Source organism: Hyperolius riggenbachi, chromosome 5 (assembly GCF_040937935.1).
Source record: "Hyperolius riggenbachi isolate aHypRig1 chromosome 5, aHypRig1.pri, whole genome shotgun sequence".
NCBI lineage: Eukaryota > Metazoa > Chordata > Amphibia > Anura > Hyperoliidae > Hyperolius > Hyperolius riggenbachi.
The window spans coordinates 117,030,121-117,048,934 of NC_090650.1; positions in this window are offsets into that span (position 1 = coordinate 117,030,121).

Genomic DNA, 18,814 nt, shown 5'->3' on the forward strand with positions numbered 1-18,814 from the left:
ATTTCAAGTAACACTACTAATTCCAGCAACAAACTGCAAGTCTTCGCTGCCATCTGATTGCAGTACACCTTTGGTGGTAATGGAGTGGAGTGAAAAGTGGAAAGCATTGCTAGTGTGTACAAGATAGACAGAGGTGGAGGCTGATGTAGAGGTGGAGAGCAGGGGCAACAATGAGTAACGCTGAAAAAGCAGTAAGGGGGGTAGAACTTTAAAATGGATGGCAGAAACAGAGACTGCTTGCAGTGGTGAAGAGGAAAAGGGAACTCTGGCTAGTATTAGAATAATTAGAAGCTTCCTATTCAATAAGCCATTAGAAGTCAAACCTTTATGAACAATACTTTGACTAGCTTGCCAATCCCTGCAGTGTGCAGCTTGTGCTGCAGCTTTACGATAAAGGGACCTCCGAATATCTAGTAACACCCATCTGAGGAAAAATGAAAGAAAATCAGCACAGGTGGATTGCAGATATGCCGTATATCTGAGATTATATTACACTTTGATCATTTGAGCAGCTTCATGGGAGGTACACTCCAGCAACAACTGAACACACAGGTCTTGCTTTCTGTAACACGCAATTTAGCTATCATATTCACGTTAACTTGTCCAATTTCCCCGAAACATTCTGCAAGGTGTGAGAGGTGTGAGAACAGCTAAATAAAAAGCAGTCTTGGAAGATGATGTCATCTGTATTCTGTTCTTTCAAGAATGTTTACAATAACATTGCACAACCTGCCTTTGTTTTCATAGTAGGCGTGCTTTTATCTGCATCTACAAACCTACAAATTAAACGTTTACAATGTTTGGAAGAACTCGCCAGACGCCAAACATCATGAGACCCCAGAATGGTGTGAATGTATTGCCTAGTATACTGCCTGGGACAAATGTCCTGCTGCACCTACAGAAACTACAGGCAAACCATATTCAATAAGAAGTTGTTTTGAGGTTGTATCACTGGGTCTTTTATGCCATCTCTGTATTTATTATTTTAGAGCACTAGTAGTGTTTTCAGGTGTCATATTCACCACCTGTACTTTGATTAGTGGAGTGCACTTCTAATTAAAGAACAATTATCAAACGTGTTGCCAAGAAAATCCATGAAATGAAACATCCCAGCCAAAGTAAGACAAAATTCTGATAAACTGCTCTTTTTACCCTTAATATACTTTTAACCTGGTACCATGTGACAGTCTCCTGCTTTCTGACAGCTTTGGGCTACAACATGACATGTTCCCCCTAGTTTTCATTGTGCAGCATTTCACATACACTACTTCCCTAGCTGGCCAAACACATCATTGTTTACATGTGTCACTGCAATAACACCCCTATAGGGCAGCTGAAAAACTGCAAGCAGGAAAGTTGCAGGATTGTGAAGAAACTCCCTTTGAGTGTTGTGTGATCATGTGATCATGTTTGGAGGGCTGAGAAGTGAAGCTTTTTTTTAAATAAGTACTCAACTCAAAAGAATTCAGAACACATACCAGCAGGCAAATGAAGAGGATTTTTACGTAATTTACATACAATATTTCCTTTTCAAGTAACTAGGGGCTGGTGAAACAGGACTTCAATGCAGAAATGCATTGCCTGTTTGTGCTGTAAATACTGACGTGCTTGGTATTGCATTAGATGGAGAAGTGTCCACACCAAGAGGGTGCAGAGACAGTATAGATGACAACACATTCCAGGCTATTGCAAAGCAAAAGTGACATGTTGCATCATTGTTACCCTTTAAGTCTGCTAAAAAAATACCTTAAAATACAGTACTGGTCAGTACTGGAAGGATGATGATGGTGATCCATTCTAAAGGGAAACTAGCAGGTATGACAGTCACAGGCACTTCTCTGTTAGATGCAGAGAAGAAGAACTGAGAGTGGACACTGCTGATAAAAATGGTGTTTGTGAAGAAGCAGCTTATATAAGTTCAGCCACATCACTCAGCAGTGAAGATAAGGCACTTGGTAAATGACATACAACCACCAGGAATCCTTCAGGAGCTGGGCATGTTGGAAGCTGAATGCAAACAGCTGATGGTGCCAATGTGTCACTTTGTGGTGGGATCACTTGGGGAGCTGAAGAATCCTGTGTGGCAGTTGGTACAGGGGCCCTCCCAGTCCAATGGTGATAGAAGAATCCTGGGAGGCATCTGGCAGAGAGGTGAGCTGCCCTCTGATGATGTAGGTAGATGTGCTTTCTTTCCATCCATGTCCCTCCTCTAGTAATTTCAGTTCTTTTCTTGAGTCCTGTGGCCATGTAAATGGCTAGTCCTATGACTGCCAAGAGGGCCATGGCTTTAAATGTGTTATGTAAGATAGCCCACCTTCTGCTTCCTGGTTCCTAGGAGGCTCTGGATCTCATAGCCTTCACGGTCCTCCTTCGGTGTGTGAGTGTGCACTCGCTCATGGGTAGTGTGGGGAGATCTGTCTTCAGAAGCACTCAGGGACACAAGTGCTTCTGAAGCCTTTCAAGGTTTTCAAAGACGTTTTTTAACCAGTTGGTCAAATACCTGCAACAGGTTTGACAGTGCTGGAACAAAGACACCGAGAGACGACAGGGAAGGTTCTATGAGATTTCCTCTCCACAGGTGAGGATCAGACTAATTTGTTGTTGATTGCTACAGTATCACTTGAAAACTGATGTGCTAATGATTGTTATATGAGAAAATGTTTCCCCAAAAATTATTTTTTCAAGAGTTATTATATTCTGTTCAGGGCCGCCTTCAGAAATGTCTGGGTCCCATACTGGACTACAAACTAGCTGCCCCCCCCCTGCCAAAACAATCTGCAGAAAAAAAAACACTTTGAGGGCCTGAACACACTAACGCCCTTGTGTCTGCTTTTCATCGTCTGTAACTACTGCACATGTGCTGGCCTGTGGCGTGCCTCCTTGATTACACTCCCATGGCCAGGAGTGCTCTGCACATATGCACTGCATTGAGATTCAATGCTCTCAATGCTTCCCGAAACAAGAGCGTGATCAAGGAGGTGCCCAACCAGTCCAACCAGTCCAGTCAGTCCAGCGCATGTGCAGTAGTGTGCGGCTTAGCTAAGTTACACACTGTACTGGCCCAAAAAGCTAATCGAGAAAGGGGACCGGGAGGACAGCGAGAGACCAAGAAGCCTACAAGGGCTGCAAGAAGCCCCAGGCAAGTAAAACAAAAAAAAAAAAAAACCCTATGTTTGACAGTCACTTGGGTATCCTTTAAAAAGGAATTCCAAGGTGACACACCTTAAAGGATATCCAAGATGAAATAAAAAAGTTAAACTTTACCTGGGGCTTCTTCCAGGCCCTAGAAGTCTATCAGTTCCAGCACTGCTGTTCGGCTGCCCTCCACGGTGCCGCTCTTCTATCCATAGCATCACTGACCCAAGCTGGGTTGCTGGCTTCTGTGCCCTGTTGCATTCATGCTCCAGTGGTTGGGAGCAGTCTGTGCTTAGGTCAGCAATGTTATGGACCTTCCTTACCTTCCTGAGCTGTTTGGAAGACCCACAAGCAACAGCCATCTCAGTTTTACGTTAATAAAACAAATGAGTCAAACAACAGATCTGTCAGTATACCAATTGTACTAATGAGTCTGAATTTTACCTCCATACCACCCATCAGGATCATGTCCTAATAGAGCTTCCATGGTGCAGATGTAAAATACTGGTTTCTGCAAGGCAGAGCATTCCCTCCAATAGAACCGGTTACACATTTTCCCAGCACATCTTATCTTATACACATCTTCAAATGACTACATTTTAGTGCACAAAAAATTAAACACTGAGTCCTGAAACAGTAGGAAAGGAAATAACAGAAAAGCCACTCACCATCTTGGCATCTGGGCTTAGTTAATAAACAGTTACTGAGAAAGAAAGAAATGCTACCCTGTAGTGTCCCTAATTACAGAAATCACAAATACTTAGCATATACACACATATAAATAGTAGAGACCTGTTGATGTAGGATTTGAGCCCTTGGCCAGGGACTGAATCCTGGCTCGAGTCAAGCCAGTATGTAAAAAAGTAAGGAGTCTTTGGGCAGGGTTCCTTAATGATCCTGGTTGCCCGTGGAGTGCTCCCTAACTGGCTGCAGCCCTGAAGTGCTGTCTGCCAGGAGAAAAGCACAATATAAATGTTCTGATGTTCTTGATAATGGTAGAGCCTAGTCCCCGTCCCACCATATTCAAAACCCCATCTTAAACTCTAAAATAAAACACGGACTACTTGGCGTTGGATGAATTTAAGGCCAGAGCAGCCCCTCTTTATTTTAACCAAAAGTTTAACAATAATCTAAACACATTGATAATAACAATAATGTATTAACTATAACAACCCAGAAATTAATCCGAGAGAGCTGGGGTAGAGGGATCCGGAGGCACAGAGTTAATACCGATAACCGTAAACTGGCGTGCAGCCTTGTAACCGGCCCCCAGCCGCGTTCACCGACTCAGGGACAACTGCATGCCCACACCATTATAACTTGTCGCTGGACCGTAAAAGCACTGGATTTGCCCCGCGGCAAATCCCCATACCAAATATCCACCAAACTCAGGACCCCCCACACCCCTCCGGCTGCAATGACAAAACAATACAGATAAGAGCAAAACCTCAATCCTAATACAAAAAAGGGCGGGAGGGAGGGAGCTTCTTCCACCTCGAGCTTGCTGAGCCAGGAAGGTCCGCCCACCCCTTTTATACCCCTCTTCACCCAGGCCAGCCCTTTCCTGCCTGAACCTACACTCCTTTTCCCCACCCACTATCCTTAACCCCTGCTTCCCCATGGAGGCTACCCTATCATGTGAGGGCCCTCCACACTACGCTACGCTCCGGTTCCAGCCCCTTTCTGGATAATTTGGAATAATGGTCTACGGTATATACTGGCTTCTTCTCTTACGTAACTAGCTATGTTGGATTTAACAGCCATTTGCTACTATATTTCACTGTGGTGAATATAAAAGAGGTGCTCTCTGCTCATTCTCCTACCTCCTTTCTCCACATGATGGTATGATATATGGTATATCTATTGCCTATGTGCGGCATTACAGTCAGGCCCCATTTACACTTGATCAGTTGGTATGCGTTTTTTCTTCTTCTCCATAGCAGTGCATTATGAACAATCTTTCAGTTAAAAGGTGTATAGTGTAAACTGAACCATTGGGAAACAGGGGCATTACTTTGAAATCCAGTTGTCCTTTTTAGTTATAACTGAGAGCAACTGATTAAGTGTTAATGGGGCCTAAGCATACTGATCAAGAGCAGTGGTTTATGCAGTGCACATACCAATGACATTGCTAAGGCAAAATATTCAAGGTCCATATGGGAAGAGGCAGGTACACACTGCCTAATGCTATTTAGGCATGCACACTGCCTAATTATGTTGATTTAGGGACACACACTGCCTAATGTTACTTTATTATAATGTTATTTGGTCTCTGCACACTGTCTAATAGTTTTCTCTATTGCAGATATGTTGCCTAAATATGCCATTTGAGGGTGCACGTAGCCTAATTTTGTTGTTTGGGAGGATGTGTTGCCTAGTCATATAGTTTGGGGAAATTTACTGACTAAGGCCCAGTGCACACCAAAAACCTCTAGCAGATCTAAAAAACGCTAGAGGTTTTTGAAGCAGATTTCAGAGCGATTCCAGGCATGTTAAGAGACGTCTTCTAAACATGCCTAGCGTTTTTATTTTAGTGTTTCTGTGCAGCAGATTACAAATATTGTTACAGTAAAGCTGTTACTGAACAGCTTCTGTAACAAAAGCGCCTGGAAAACCGCTCTGATCTAGCGTTTTTCACTTTCCTATACTTTAAAGAGACTCTGTAACATGAAAAACATCCCCTGGGGGGTACTCACCTCGGGTGGGGGAAGCCTCGGGATCCTAATGAGGCTTCCCACGCCGTCCTCTGTCCCACGGGGGTCTCGCCGCAGCCCTCCGAACAGCCGGCGACTGTGCCGACTGTCAGTTCAATATTTACCTTTGCTGGCTCCAGCCGGGGCGCTGTGGCGACTTTCGGCACGGAAATAGACGGAAATACCCGATCTCCGTCAGGTCCGCTCTACTGCGCAGGCGCCGGAAACTTGCGCCTGCGCAGTAGAGCAGACCTGACGGCGATCGGGTATTTCCGCCTACTTCGGCGCTGAGAGCCATCAGAGCGCCTGCGCAGGAGCCAGGAAGGTAAATATTGATATTAAGACGTTGCTGAATCCATCTCCCCGCATTGCGAGGTGAGTACATAGCTATACTATGCAGATTGGAGGGGGGCTGCTGCTGAACTGTTGTAAAGTGGTTATTGTTGAAAACAGTACATACACATTGTTGTAGGGGCCTGAGTTTTAATTTGAGGAAACAAAACTTTATCCGAAGATGTGAGGAAGAGGGAGGAGACTGAGGTGCCACTGACTTTATGCATTTAAAGCTGCATAATATTGAAAATAAATGAACATTGACATAAAGGGCATGCCTGCATGGCCTGTTCGGGGCAACCGTTTACCGTAACAGTACATGAAGATAAACGCAGACAGATGCAAATTCTTGTGTGTCTAATCCTCCTTCACGCTATTCAGAATTAAAATGAAAAGCTTGGCTTTAGTGCCTCTATAAAATTATTATTTAGTATTTATATAGTAGTGAGATCTGCAGCACTGCACAGAGTATATATTGTCTTGTCACTTAACTGTACTTCAGAGGAGCTCACAGTCTAATCCCTACCATAGTCATATGTCTGTCTATGTATGTTTCATGTAGTGCATGTATCGTAGTCTAAGGCCAATTTTAGGGGGAAGCCAATTAACTTATCTGTATGTTTTTGGGATGTGGGAGGAAACCAGAACAACCAACCAGAGGAAACCCATGCAGACAGAGGGAGAACATGCAAACTCCATGTAGATAGTGCCCTGGCTAGGATTTGAACTGGAAACCCAGCGCTGCAAGGCGAGAGTGCTAACTGCTTTTGAAAATAAAGACTGTCTCAAATGTGCCTTATATATCCTTAAAGGGACACTGTAGGGGGGTCGGGGGAAAATGAGTTTAACTTACCCGGGGCTTCTAACGGTCCCCCGCAGACATCCTGCGCCAGCGCAGCCACTCACCGTTACTCTGATCCCGCCTCCGGTTCACTTCTGGAATTTCAGACTTTAAAGTCTGAAAACCACTGTGCCTGCATTGCCGTGTCCTCGATCCCGCTGATGTCACCAGGAGCATACTGCGCAGGCCCAGTATGGTCTGTCCCTGCGCAGTACGCTCCTGGTGACATCAGCGGGAGCGGGGACACGGTAACGCAGGCGCAGAGATTTTCAGACCTTAAAGTCTGAAATTCCAGAAGTGAACTGGAGGCGGGGCCGGAGCATCGGTGAGTGGCTGTGTGGGCACAGGATGTCTGCGGGGGACCGTTAGAAGCCCCGGGTAAGTTCAACTCATTTTCCCCCGACCCCCCTACAGTATCCCTTTAAAGTTTAACAAAGACATACGCGTTGTCTTTTGCAAATATTAACCATACCACCCATGGGAGCCATACTGAGGTTTAATTTTCTTAAAAAAATACAATAAAACACATCTGATTACTGTATTCATGCCAATTAGGAGTGAAGATATGAAAAAATGATTTGCTGAAGCTCTAAGGAGAGTGTATGTTTCAAGGTCAGCTGCATAACGTGAATAATAGATTCTATATGTAATCAATTTCCACCAAGTACAAAGACACAGGAAATATATAATATTCACCAAGTGCGCTGTAAAATATTGCCCTAGCGTTTCATGCTGTATTAGCTGCACACAAAGCATAATTAAACCTTTTAAAGCAGAACACCTATGGAATCCTCAATAAATGAATTTATACTGTTGTGGAATGTACTGCGACTAATTTGATGTGCTATAACCTAGTTCCATGGGTCATTAAAGGACATGTAAAAAGTGGAAAATGTGTAGCCACCTAGAGCAGTCTGGAGTCTGGACTAATGTAACTATTTTTCAACTTCAGATTTAATAAAGCAAATATCCATTTATTGATTTTGGAGCTGACCATTTAGAGGCGCTCACAAAAGACTTCAGGAGGTTTCCATTCTTTTTTTTCCCCTTTTAATTTAAAGGGTACCTAAAGTGAGAGGAATACGGAGGCTGGCATATTCATTCTCTAATAAACAATGCCAGTTGCTTGACTTCTGTGCTGATGTTCTTTCTTTAATAATATAAATCATTGGCACAGAATAAGCAGATCAGATGCTTTGGCCCTGAATCACTAACTTATGGCAAGATTGCCGAGTACAAGGAGCTGGCAGCTTAGCCTGTGTTACCTAATTACCACAACCTGTATTACTGTAAGTAATGCGAACATTGGTTGGATAGCGCATATGTTACTTGGGTACCATGGGTCATGCTAATTAGGAAATTGCGCTATGCTGTCAGCAGAAGTAACAGTAAAATTGCAGTGGGTGGTGAGGCAGGTTGTTTTGGCGCCGTTAAGGGTCCACACACTGCAGTAATGTAATACAGCATGGGGCATGCAAGGGTAATTTGGGGCGCCGGCAGTCTCCCTCCGAGTTCCGACAACTTGAGGGGGAATAGTATTAAATGCCCACCAGGAAGTTTTGGGGCAGCAGGGAGAGCCATCATTCGGCTTGCCCTGCGACCAACTCATCGACGACACGAGCATACATACACATGGGGTGCCCTATTACGGCAATCTTATTGGAAATTGCAGAATCAGGACTCTTGTCTGACTCTACTGGGAGCTGGTAAACCAGACACCCTGCAAAATAGAGCAGGTAATTATGCTTTCTATAAACTATTTAGCTGTTACCATGATTACCTTAAGACAGGGGTCTCAAACTCAATTTACCGGGGGGACGCAGGAGGCAAAGTCAGGATGAAGCTGGGCCGCATAAGGGATTTCATACACAAAAAAAGTCCTCAAATGTCATTATTAACAGTTTTAATTATTTCTTCTGAACATGAAGTGTCCTACCTTATAGTTCGCTTCAGTGCTTCCATTACAAGTAATCCGCCGTGTCCCCGATGCAAAACGAGGGCTGCAAATCGCCCGGGGGGCAATCCGCCGGCATTTCCTGGAAGGGGCAGAGCTTTCAGCTTCAGCTCTGCCCCTCCTGACGTCAATCGCGGCGGATCGCCGCCTCTGCCCATCCCTCTCACTCTTCGTTCACAGTGAGGGGCGGGGAGAGGCGGTGATCCGTGCAGCGATTGATGTCAGGAGGGGCAGAGCTACAGCTGGAAGCTCTGCCCCTCAGCGCAGTCGTGGATGTTTGCCCGGGGGATTTGGGGGCTCTGCAGCCCTCGTTTAGCGGCGGCGATGCGGTGGATTACTTGGGAGCACTGAAGCGAACTATAAGGTAAAATAGTTCGCTTCCGTGTCTCTTTTGCTTTTGCTGGCGAGGGCCACAAAATATTGTACTGAGGGCCGCAAATGGCCCGCGGGCTGCGAGTTTGAGACCCCTGCCTTAAGACATGCTTTTATTATCATTGGAACAGTAGGAGAAAAGACTACGTAATGCAGAAAAATATACCTTTATTTTAAAATTAAACATAATTATTTTAAATATTAAAAAAAAGAGGAAGCACTTCTCATAGAATTATAGGCCAGAAAGTCCAATGTCCTGTCCATACATTGTATATATAAATGACCATTAGGTCAATTTAAACCAGGTACAGTCTCTCTGCTAATCCAAGACAGCTTGCGTCAGGATTTCATATAACAGTTAAAGATCAAGAAGATTGACAAAAAGTGGACCTCCACCACACCCTTTGTTCTGCTCTCACTCTGCTCAAATACCCTCTCTCAGGTCAACAGACACCTTGGGACCATTAATAGGGTTGTCCCTCACCTCCCCGGCAAGCTTTGATCCTACCTTAGCCAGTCCTCTTACAGCTCCATAGACATTAGATTTCAACCAACCTCAAATAAAATGCTTGCATAGTGTAAAATCAATGATGTTAAATATATATAAAAATATATATAAAAATCCATTAAACTCACCTGTAGATGGATGATAAAATAACATTGAGTCATTTAGCCACGGGCTCTCCCCCATCTGTTGGACATTCGTTGTTGAGCCCACAAGTGTCCCATGGACAGGGGAGAGCCCATATCTAAATGACTCAATGTTATTTTATCATCCATCTACAGGTGAGTGTAATGGATTTTATATTTATTAAACATCATTGGTTTTACACTATGCAAGGCTTTTATTTCAGGTTGGCTGGAATCTAATTCAATCTAAGCACCTATGAACCTCACCTCTGCTAACTCTTGTCCAGGTAGCAACAGCCGGTGCTCCTCTCCTGCAGGTACCACCCCTGCACTGCAACAAAGTATTCAATAAGTAGAAGAAGGCACTCCACAGGCTCCAAACTTGCGTTTGACTTCTTTATTTGAGCAACTGCACACACTACATGTTACGGGTACTCTGACCCTTCATCAGGTGTAACCACCCACCACCACACCACCCTTTATATAGGACCACCCACAGGAAGTACAACCCCCCTGAAAGTCCAGCATTTCTCCACAGGAAGTTCTATATAATAAATTGCAAGTGACATAAAAGAAACAAATATGTACATATTCAAATCCTCATACAGGGAACTACTATACCGTCTACCCTGCACAAACAAGATGAGTGGTCATCCATATCCCGCAATTTATAGAGGCCCACATTAGAATTCTTTCCTGAAAAGAATTAAAGGAAACAATTTTGTAAGGATTAAAGGAAACATTTGTAGCTCACATTTTCATTTAGTCCTCTAGGGTTCACGCAATCTAATTTCCTAATCCATTCAACCTCTCTACGGAGTAATACCTTTTCTCTATCACCTCCTCGTCTAAGAGGGGGAATAGAATCCACTACCATCCATTTCAGCTGAGATGCTGAATGTCCAGCCTGATAAAAGTGTCTAGCCACAGGGACATTCTGTTTCTCAGGATTCTTGTAGAAATCTGCAATGCTCCTTTTGTGCTCCTGGATACGGACTTTGACATTTCGTGTGGTCTCTCCTACATATACCAGCCCGCAAGGGCATTTTAAGGCATACACAGCATACTCTGTATTGCAATTGTAACTCCCACCCACCCTGATCTTTTGACCAGTGTGGGGGTGGGAGACACAATCTCCCTTAATCACCGCAGAGCAGCAATTGCAGGAGCAACAAGGATGCGTGCCTCTGCGACCAATCATTTGTCTTTGTTTCGGATCCCTCTTGCACACAAAATTGGCAACCATTCTGCCTCTCCTGTATGCAAACAAGGGAAGTTCCTTGAAAAGAGATCCAACCTCTGGATCTTTCTGTAGGATGGGCCAAAACTTGCACACTATCCCTCTTATTTTCCTAGACAAGTGACCATAATGTAAAACAAACGGAATTCTGTCTGACTTTTTCATCTTGCTCCTTCCTGATCCCAGCAATGACTCTCTGCTTAAGGTACCTACTTCTTCACTGACCTGCAACAACTTCACTTTGTCAAACCCTTTTCCCACAAAATTGTCTACAAGTCTAGTGGCAGCCTCAACCGCGATGCAGAGGATTACCGTCTGTCCAGGGTTTACACGTGGAAGACGGAGAGACGCTGGCGCCGACAAATAGAGCCGGAGGACGCTGACCCGCAAACCGCAAGTGCGTCAATGCCCCCAGCCGAACCGAGGAAGCCGCCCACCGGCAAGCGCCGCAGATGGAGGAAGCGCCCGCCGCATAGAGGTAGCGGTGAACCAACAGGTAGCGGCACTCAGGAGGACTCCTCATCCGGATCTGCTACAGCACGAGGAGAACAGGTTTTTCACCAAACAGGGGACTCCTTCTACCCCGCAGCCGGAGAGGCAGGAAACGCTCAGGGCAATCGAGGCAAGGGCCAGCAGCGTCGGAATCCTCGTTTGCCTATTGCAAGGGACCAGTACCCGAGACGGGGTCCACGGGGGGGGGGGGAGGTAAGCGTTGTGGTGAACTTGTCTCAATATACGCTGCAAAAAGCAGAACTTGAGGTATTACAGAAAGGTTTAGGTTATGTGCCTTCTTCCCCAGTGAATTTATTTGAATGGGAAGTTGACTTTTATAGATTCATACGTAGTTTGAAACTAAAGGTTCATTTTAAAGATTCTTTACCTGTCGAATCCAGGATTAATGAACATGGCTTATTCAAAAAAAGTAACTGGACACCTGATGTCAAATGTGGTGCATTGGAAACTTTTGATAAGGTTGTCAATAGTGAGGTAGCCAAACTGTTTGATCAAGCCAGGCATAAAAGGTTTCATGACAACCTGTCTTCCTTTGAAAGACATGCTCTTAAGGGTCTTGCTCTGAATAATGATATTTATGTCACTAAAGCAGACAAGGGCGGTGCAATCATGGTGCTTGACCGTTCTGCTTATGAGGCGGAGGCTGAGAGACAATTGGCTGTGCCAGGACATTATCGACTCTGTGATCGTAATCCCACTTGGGAAATTAAACGTAAGGTTGACATGATGGTCAGTGATGCCCTGCTTTTAGGGACCATTGACAAATCAACTGCATCCTACTTGACTACTGAGTATCCCCAGGTGCCTGAGTTGTACCTTCTACCCAAAATTCACAAGAGTCTCGAGAGTCCACCTGGTAGGCCAATTGTCTCTAGCATGAATTCAGTACTGTATCCGCTGTCTAAATATGTTGATGCGCATCTTCAACCACTTGCTGTAATGATCCCCACTTGTCTAAAAGACACTACAGATTTGTTAAACCGGTTGAATGGGTATTCGGAAGTTCATGATGAGTTGTTGTTATGTACGTTGGACGTACAAAGCTTGTTCACCTCCATACCCCATGTTGAGGGGATGGAGTGCATTGAAGAAAAGCTTTTGGAAACCAATGCGCATCACAATAAAATCTACTTTTTATTAGACTGTTTAGACATGGTATTGCGGCAGAACTATTTCAAATTTAAAGATAACTTTTACGTGCAGACACAGGGCACGAGTATGGGGTCGCCTGTAGCTCCCTCATTCGCAAATTTATTTCTGACAAATTTGGAAAATGCAATGTTTTTGCAGAATCCTAAGTATAAACAGCAGCTTCACGGTTACTTCAGATTTGTGGACGACATACTCATTTTGTGGAGAGGATCAGAGACCTCTTTCCACGAAATGGTAGATGAGGCGAATGCTATGCATTCTACCATCAAATTCACGGCGGAATGCTCAGCGGTGAGCATAAATTTTCTAGACGTGACTATCAGTAAAGAAGATGGTAGGTTTCGGACGAAACTGTTCCGGAAGCCTACTGAAAGAAACAATTTATTGCGTATGGACAGTTTCCATGATGAAAAACTTAAAAGAAGTATACCAAAGGGACAATTTTTACGTGCTCGGAGAATTTCGTCCACTGATACTGAGTACCGTGAGGCTGCCACTAGACTTGTAGACAATTTTGTGGAAAAAGGGTTTGACAAAGTGAAGTTGTTGCAGGTCAGTGAAGAAGTAGGTACCTTAAGCAGAGAGTCATTGCTGGGATCAGGAAGGAGCAAGATGAAAAAGTCAGACAGAATTCCGTTTGTTTTACATTATGGTCACTTGTCTAGGAAAATAAGAGGGATAGTGTGCAAGTTTTGGCCCATCCTACAGAAAGATCCAGAGGTTGGATCTCTTTTCAAGGAACTTCCCTTGTTTGCATACAGGAGAGGCAGAACGGTTGCCAATTTTGTGTGCAAGAGGGATCCGAAACAAAGACAAATGATTGGTCGCAGAGGCACGCATCCTTGTTGCTCCTGCAATTGCTGCTCTGCGGTGATTAAGGGAGATTGTGTCTCCCACCCCCACACTGGTCAAAAGATCAGGGTGGGTGGGAGTTACAATTGCAATACAGAGTATGCTGTGTATGCCTTAAAATGCCCTTGCGGGCTGGTATATGTAGGAGAGACCACACGAAATGTCAAAGTCCGTATCCAGGAGCACAAAAGGAGCATTGCAGATTTCTACAAGAATCCTGAGAAACAGAATGTCCCTGTGGCTAGACACTTTTATCAGGCTGGACATTCAGCATCTCAGCTGAAATGGATGGTAGTGGATTCTATTCCCCCTCTTAGACGAGGAGGTGATAGAGAAAAGGTATTACTCCGTAGAGAGGTTGAATGGATTAGGAAATTAGATTGCGTGAACCCTAGAGGACTAAATGAAAATGTGAGCTACAAATGTTTCCTTTAATCCTTACAAAATTGTTTCCTTTAATTCTTTTCAGGAAAGAATTCTAATGTGGGCCTCTATAAATTGCGGGATATGGATGACCACTCATCTTGTTTGTGCAGGGTAGACGGTATAGTAGTTCCCTGTATGAGGATTTGAATATGTACATATTTGTTTCTTTTATGTCACTTGCAATTTATTATATAGAACTTCCTGTGGAGAAATGCTGGACTTTCAGGGGGGTTGCACTTCCTGTGGGTGGTCCTATATAAAGGGTGGTGTGTTGGTGGGTGGTTACACCTGATGAAGGGTCAGAGTACCCGTAACATGTAGTGTGTGCAGTTGCTCAAATAAAGAAGTCAAACGCAAGTTTGGAGCCTGTGGAGTGCCTTCTTCTACTTATTGAATACTTGGCTGGAATCTAATGTTTATGGAGCTGTAGGAGGAGCATGAGGACTGGCTAAGGAAGGATTAAGGAGGTGAGGGATGACCCTATTAACGGTCCCAAGGCGTCTGTTGACCTGAAAGAGGGTCTTTGAACACGGTGAGTGCAGAACAAAGGGTGTGGTGGATGTCCTCTTTGTTTTTCCATCTTCACGAACTGTTATATGAAATCCTGATGCAAGCTGGCTTGGATTGGCAAAGAGACTTTACCTGGTTTGAATTGTCCTAATGGTCATTTTTATATACAGTTTATGGACAGGCTATTGGACTTTCTGGCCTATAATTCTATGTGAAGTGCTTCCTCTCTTTTGAATATTGTTATTGTTGCAAGGGGGTGCGATTCATAGATTAGATATATAGTAACGGTGCCCGTGTGTGTTTTGAACTATACTTATTTTAAAATTAAACATATACACTATACACAGTACCAGCAACAAAGACCTCTTGTAAGTGACAGATTCATAGGAAAAACACACACACACACACACACACACACACACACACACACACACACGCGCGCGCGCACACACACTTACTCTTTACATGTTACAATTTTTCAATCAGTAACAAGCTCAGGCAGCTGATAAAACTCCTTCAGCTTAGAACGACTGAGAAAAGCAGACCCCGAAGAAGCAAGGGAACACAAATAAGCAGTAGGGATGGTCAATGAGATGCAAATAATTTCAAGCTGATGCAGGATTATGCAAATATTGTATGCAAATGTATGCATTTTGAAAATGGACCAATCAAATTTTACCTCAGCAGGATTATTGGTTAATTTTCAAGCTGCATAAATTTGCATAAAAACATTTGCATCATGTTACATCAACTGGAAATGATTTGCATCTCACTGACCGTCCCTAATAAGCAGGTTAAAATGGCTTGCCTCATTGATATATTTTACTGTGCTAAGATAGGGAATTCCCATTCATGACACAGTTGCTTTAAAATCTGTAAATAGCTTCAGGTCACCAAGGGACATGCCACATTCATGACTAACGTTCATACAGGAACAAGCTGCAGACAGACATTTCAGGGTATTTAAATATGAATCTTTCATATATAAAATCATTTCTGCAACAGCTGTTCCTAGCAACTGTCACATAATTGTTGCTGGAATGGGTTACCATATTTTCCATTAACAGATGTTTAAGTTTCTCTTTTATAACTTAAATGGTGTACAGCCCAAGCAATTAGCATACCGTCCGTGTTTTTAGCTCCCAAAATGTACTAAGCAATGCTGAGTGTTCCTTTACAGTTTAATTTTGTGCTACATGTGGAAATGGGAAAATGCAAAAACCAAGACACTCCTGTTGATGTCTCACTACTATACCTGTGTGTCATATTTTAGCTTGATATTAAAATGCATCATGAGACCATCTGTGTGTACCAGTACGTTTTATTTTAGTATTCATTAAAAATAAGTTTGCCAATAAGGGAGTCTTTTGTATGCTACAGAAAAATATCATTTAATTATCTAGGCTTTTGGGGTTTTTAACAATTTTCTTTTTACCTCATGTTTTGTTGCGCTAAATTAACATGTGCTAAATACAAATCTCCAGTGAGAAAAAATCTGACAGTATATGATATATAAAGCTCTATATAAGTTGTCTCTTCCTTACCTTTCCTAATTAATCTTCAGATACCGTCCTACCCAGAACCTTTGCTCCTCCCATGAGACTCTCTTATCCTCTAGTCTAGCCTGATCACTTCCTCTAATACCCGCACCCAGGACCTCTCACAAGCATCCTTTGGAACTCTCTCTCACAGCCGGCCTGTCATGCTCTTTGACTGGAAACCTTTAAATGTACTCTCAAAACACATCTGTTCAAACAAGCTTATACAGTAATACCCTGGTGATTCAGAACTCAGTTAACCAGAAGTCTCAAGTAACCAGAAAAAAAATATCCTGGCCTTGCAGGATGCATAAATTTACTCCTAATCTAATCTACTTACATTTCCTTATGCAGTAATAAACTACTGTTCCAGCCTATCCTTTGTCTTAATCGTGTTTTTAATTAGTGTATTTCAATATTAACCTTAAACCCCCCTAGTAACAGGCCATTTTTTACAAATTAGGCCACTGTAGCTTTAAGGGCTTGCTGCAGGGCCGCACAACTCAGCACGCAAGTGATTCCCCCCCCCCCCCCCACCTCCGCCTTTTCTGCCTATTAACAGAGCTTTCTGTTGGTGGGCTGTGATCGCTCCCCCAATGTTTATTTTTTCACAAATATTTATTTCTTTATTTTTAAAAGAAATGTGCCTATTTTTTTTTTTAAAATTTTTTATACCCACTCTCCCTCCCCCCACCAACCAATCAGCGCGATCGGCTGTCATAGGCTACAGGTTATGATAGTGGATCATTTCTCTGCCACCCAGGGAAACAGCCGTTTCACAGCCTTAGATTGCAGCGCAGTACTATGTACCAGGTCATTGTTTACACTAGGGGGAGCTCAGATAGGCGCTACACCTGCTATTGCCGTAATTCTGTTTTGTCCCCCCTTTTATTGCCTGATGAAGCGGGCTTGGCCTGCGAAACACGTTGCACTGCACTTTTTGGGGTACTATATAATAAATGTGATTGCTACTATTCAGACAGTCTTTGTGTCTGCTTTATGGAGGTAAGTCCACCACTTCCTCCAAGCAAATTTTAAAGGTTTTATCCATTTTTATCCTGCTGGAGCCTCTGTTCTCCTACTGCTATTTTTTAGGTGATTTTGAAGTTTTGAGAATCGCCAGCGATTTTAAAAATGCTTTGCTAATGAACATGTATGGAGGTGAGCCCAATATATTGATTTCAATTTTGAAAATCGCAGGATATGCAGCATTTTGTGAGTGTTTTTGCTTCAATGAAAACTAGTATAGGAGCATGAGAAAAGCATGCATAAAAAGTAAATGTAAGTGATTTGCATGTGATTTTAAAGCACTGGAACTACCCAGAAGAACAGTGCATTTGAATCCACCAATCAAATTGAGAATTGCTAATCGCAAACGTTATGAAATTGCTGACAATTCACTGACATCCTTTAAAAATTGCTACCTTAATTGTTGAAAATCGCAGTTGCAATCGCCGCAAAGCACTTACACCAAACACTAGCAACTGCGATAGTGTTTTTTCGATTTCTAGTGTTTCGCCGCCCTTAGGCATTTTGCTCTGTTTTCTCAAGATAAGTTTACCGCAGTGATTGGTGAAATGTGAGTGGATTAGCGGATGTACAACTGCAGGAGCATATATAGCAAGACAGAGATGGTCCACATTTGTCCACTTATTAATATGACTTTATCCAAGACGTATCCAGCAACACAATGCATCTGCAGTGAGAATGCTATGTAATAAATGCACAACTATCTGGATATATAGTATTATTAAAAAAATTGCACTTCAAGTGCAATTTTATGACTGCTCTTTCAATAACCTTTTAGCAGCCCTCTCTATGATCTGATATAGCACAGGTAAGGGTTACACATTTTTATCACCTAATAGCAGCCAGTTTTTTAAATACAGTAATCTAGTCCAGGCATGCAGGATCACACAGGCTCCCCACTGCTCTCCAACCTTACTAAATCAGGACCAATGTGTCTGCACCATGCAAGGTAATCCCCTGCCCTCATCTGTGCTATAGATTGTAACAGCTATGTAAGTTTATATTTACACCTGGTGATATTTATAGTACTGCATATGCAAGAACTTCATAAATAATAATGACCATACATCTCGGAAATCTTTATCAGGGTCCTGAAGGACAGAAAACTCTACCTAAAGTAGTTTTATAACTGTGCAGGAGAAGGAGAGAGAGGAGGAGACCGGCACTGCATTCAGCTATTTATTCCATGGTGTGACACATTACAAAGCATAGCACAAATAGTGAGATAATGCGCCATACCAGTGTAGGAAGGGATGTGGGTTGCGGTGGGTGCTGGGCACTGTTAGCCTTACAGCCGTTTCGCGTGGATATGCGCTTCTACGGAGGCTCTGAGTAGTTTTACAAGATCTTCATTCTAAATGTAGAAAGTAATATTGATCAATAACCGATTATGCCCTTTTAATAACAGGCGCTAGGTTGCCACACATGCGGAAGGGGTGGAGGTACACATTGTCTCTAGCTAGGTACCAACAGGCGATACCTTGTTTGGGATACACTTTCAGACGTGTGGTGAATTCTTCACTTTCAAAAGACAAAAGTGAAAGCAATAAGGGCTGTAGCTTTGTGCCGGCCCCCACTTAGAGATCTGAAGGCTGC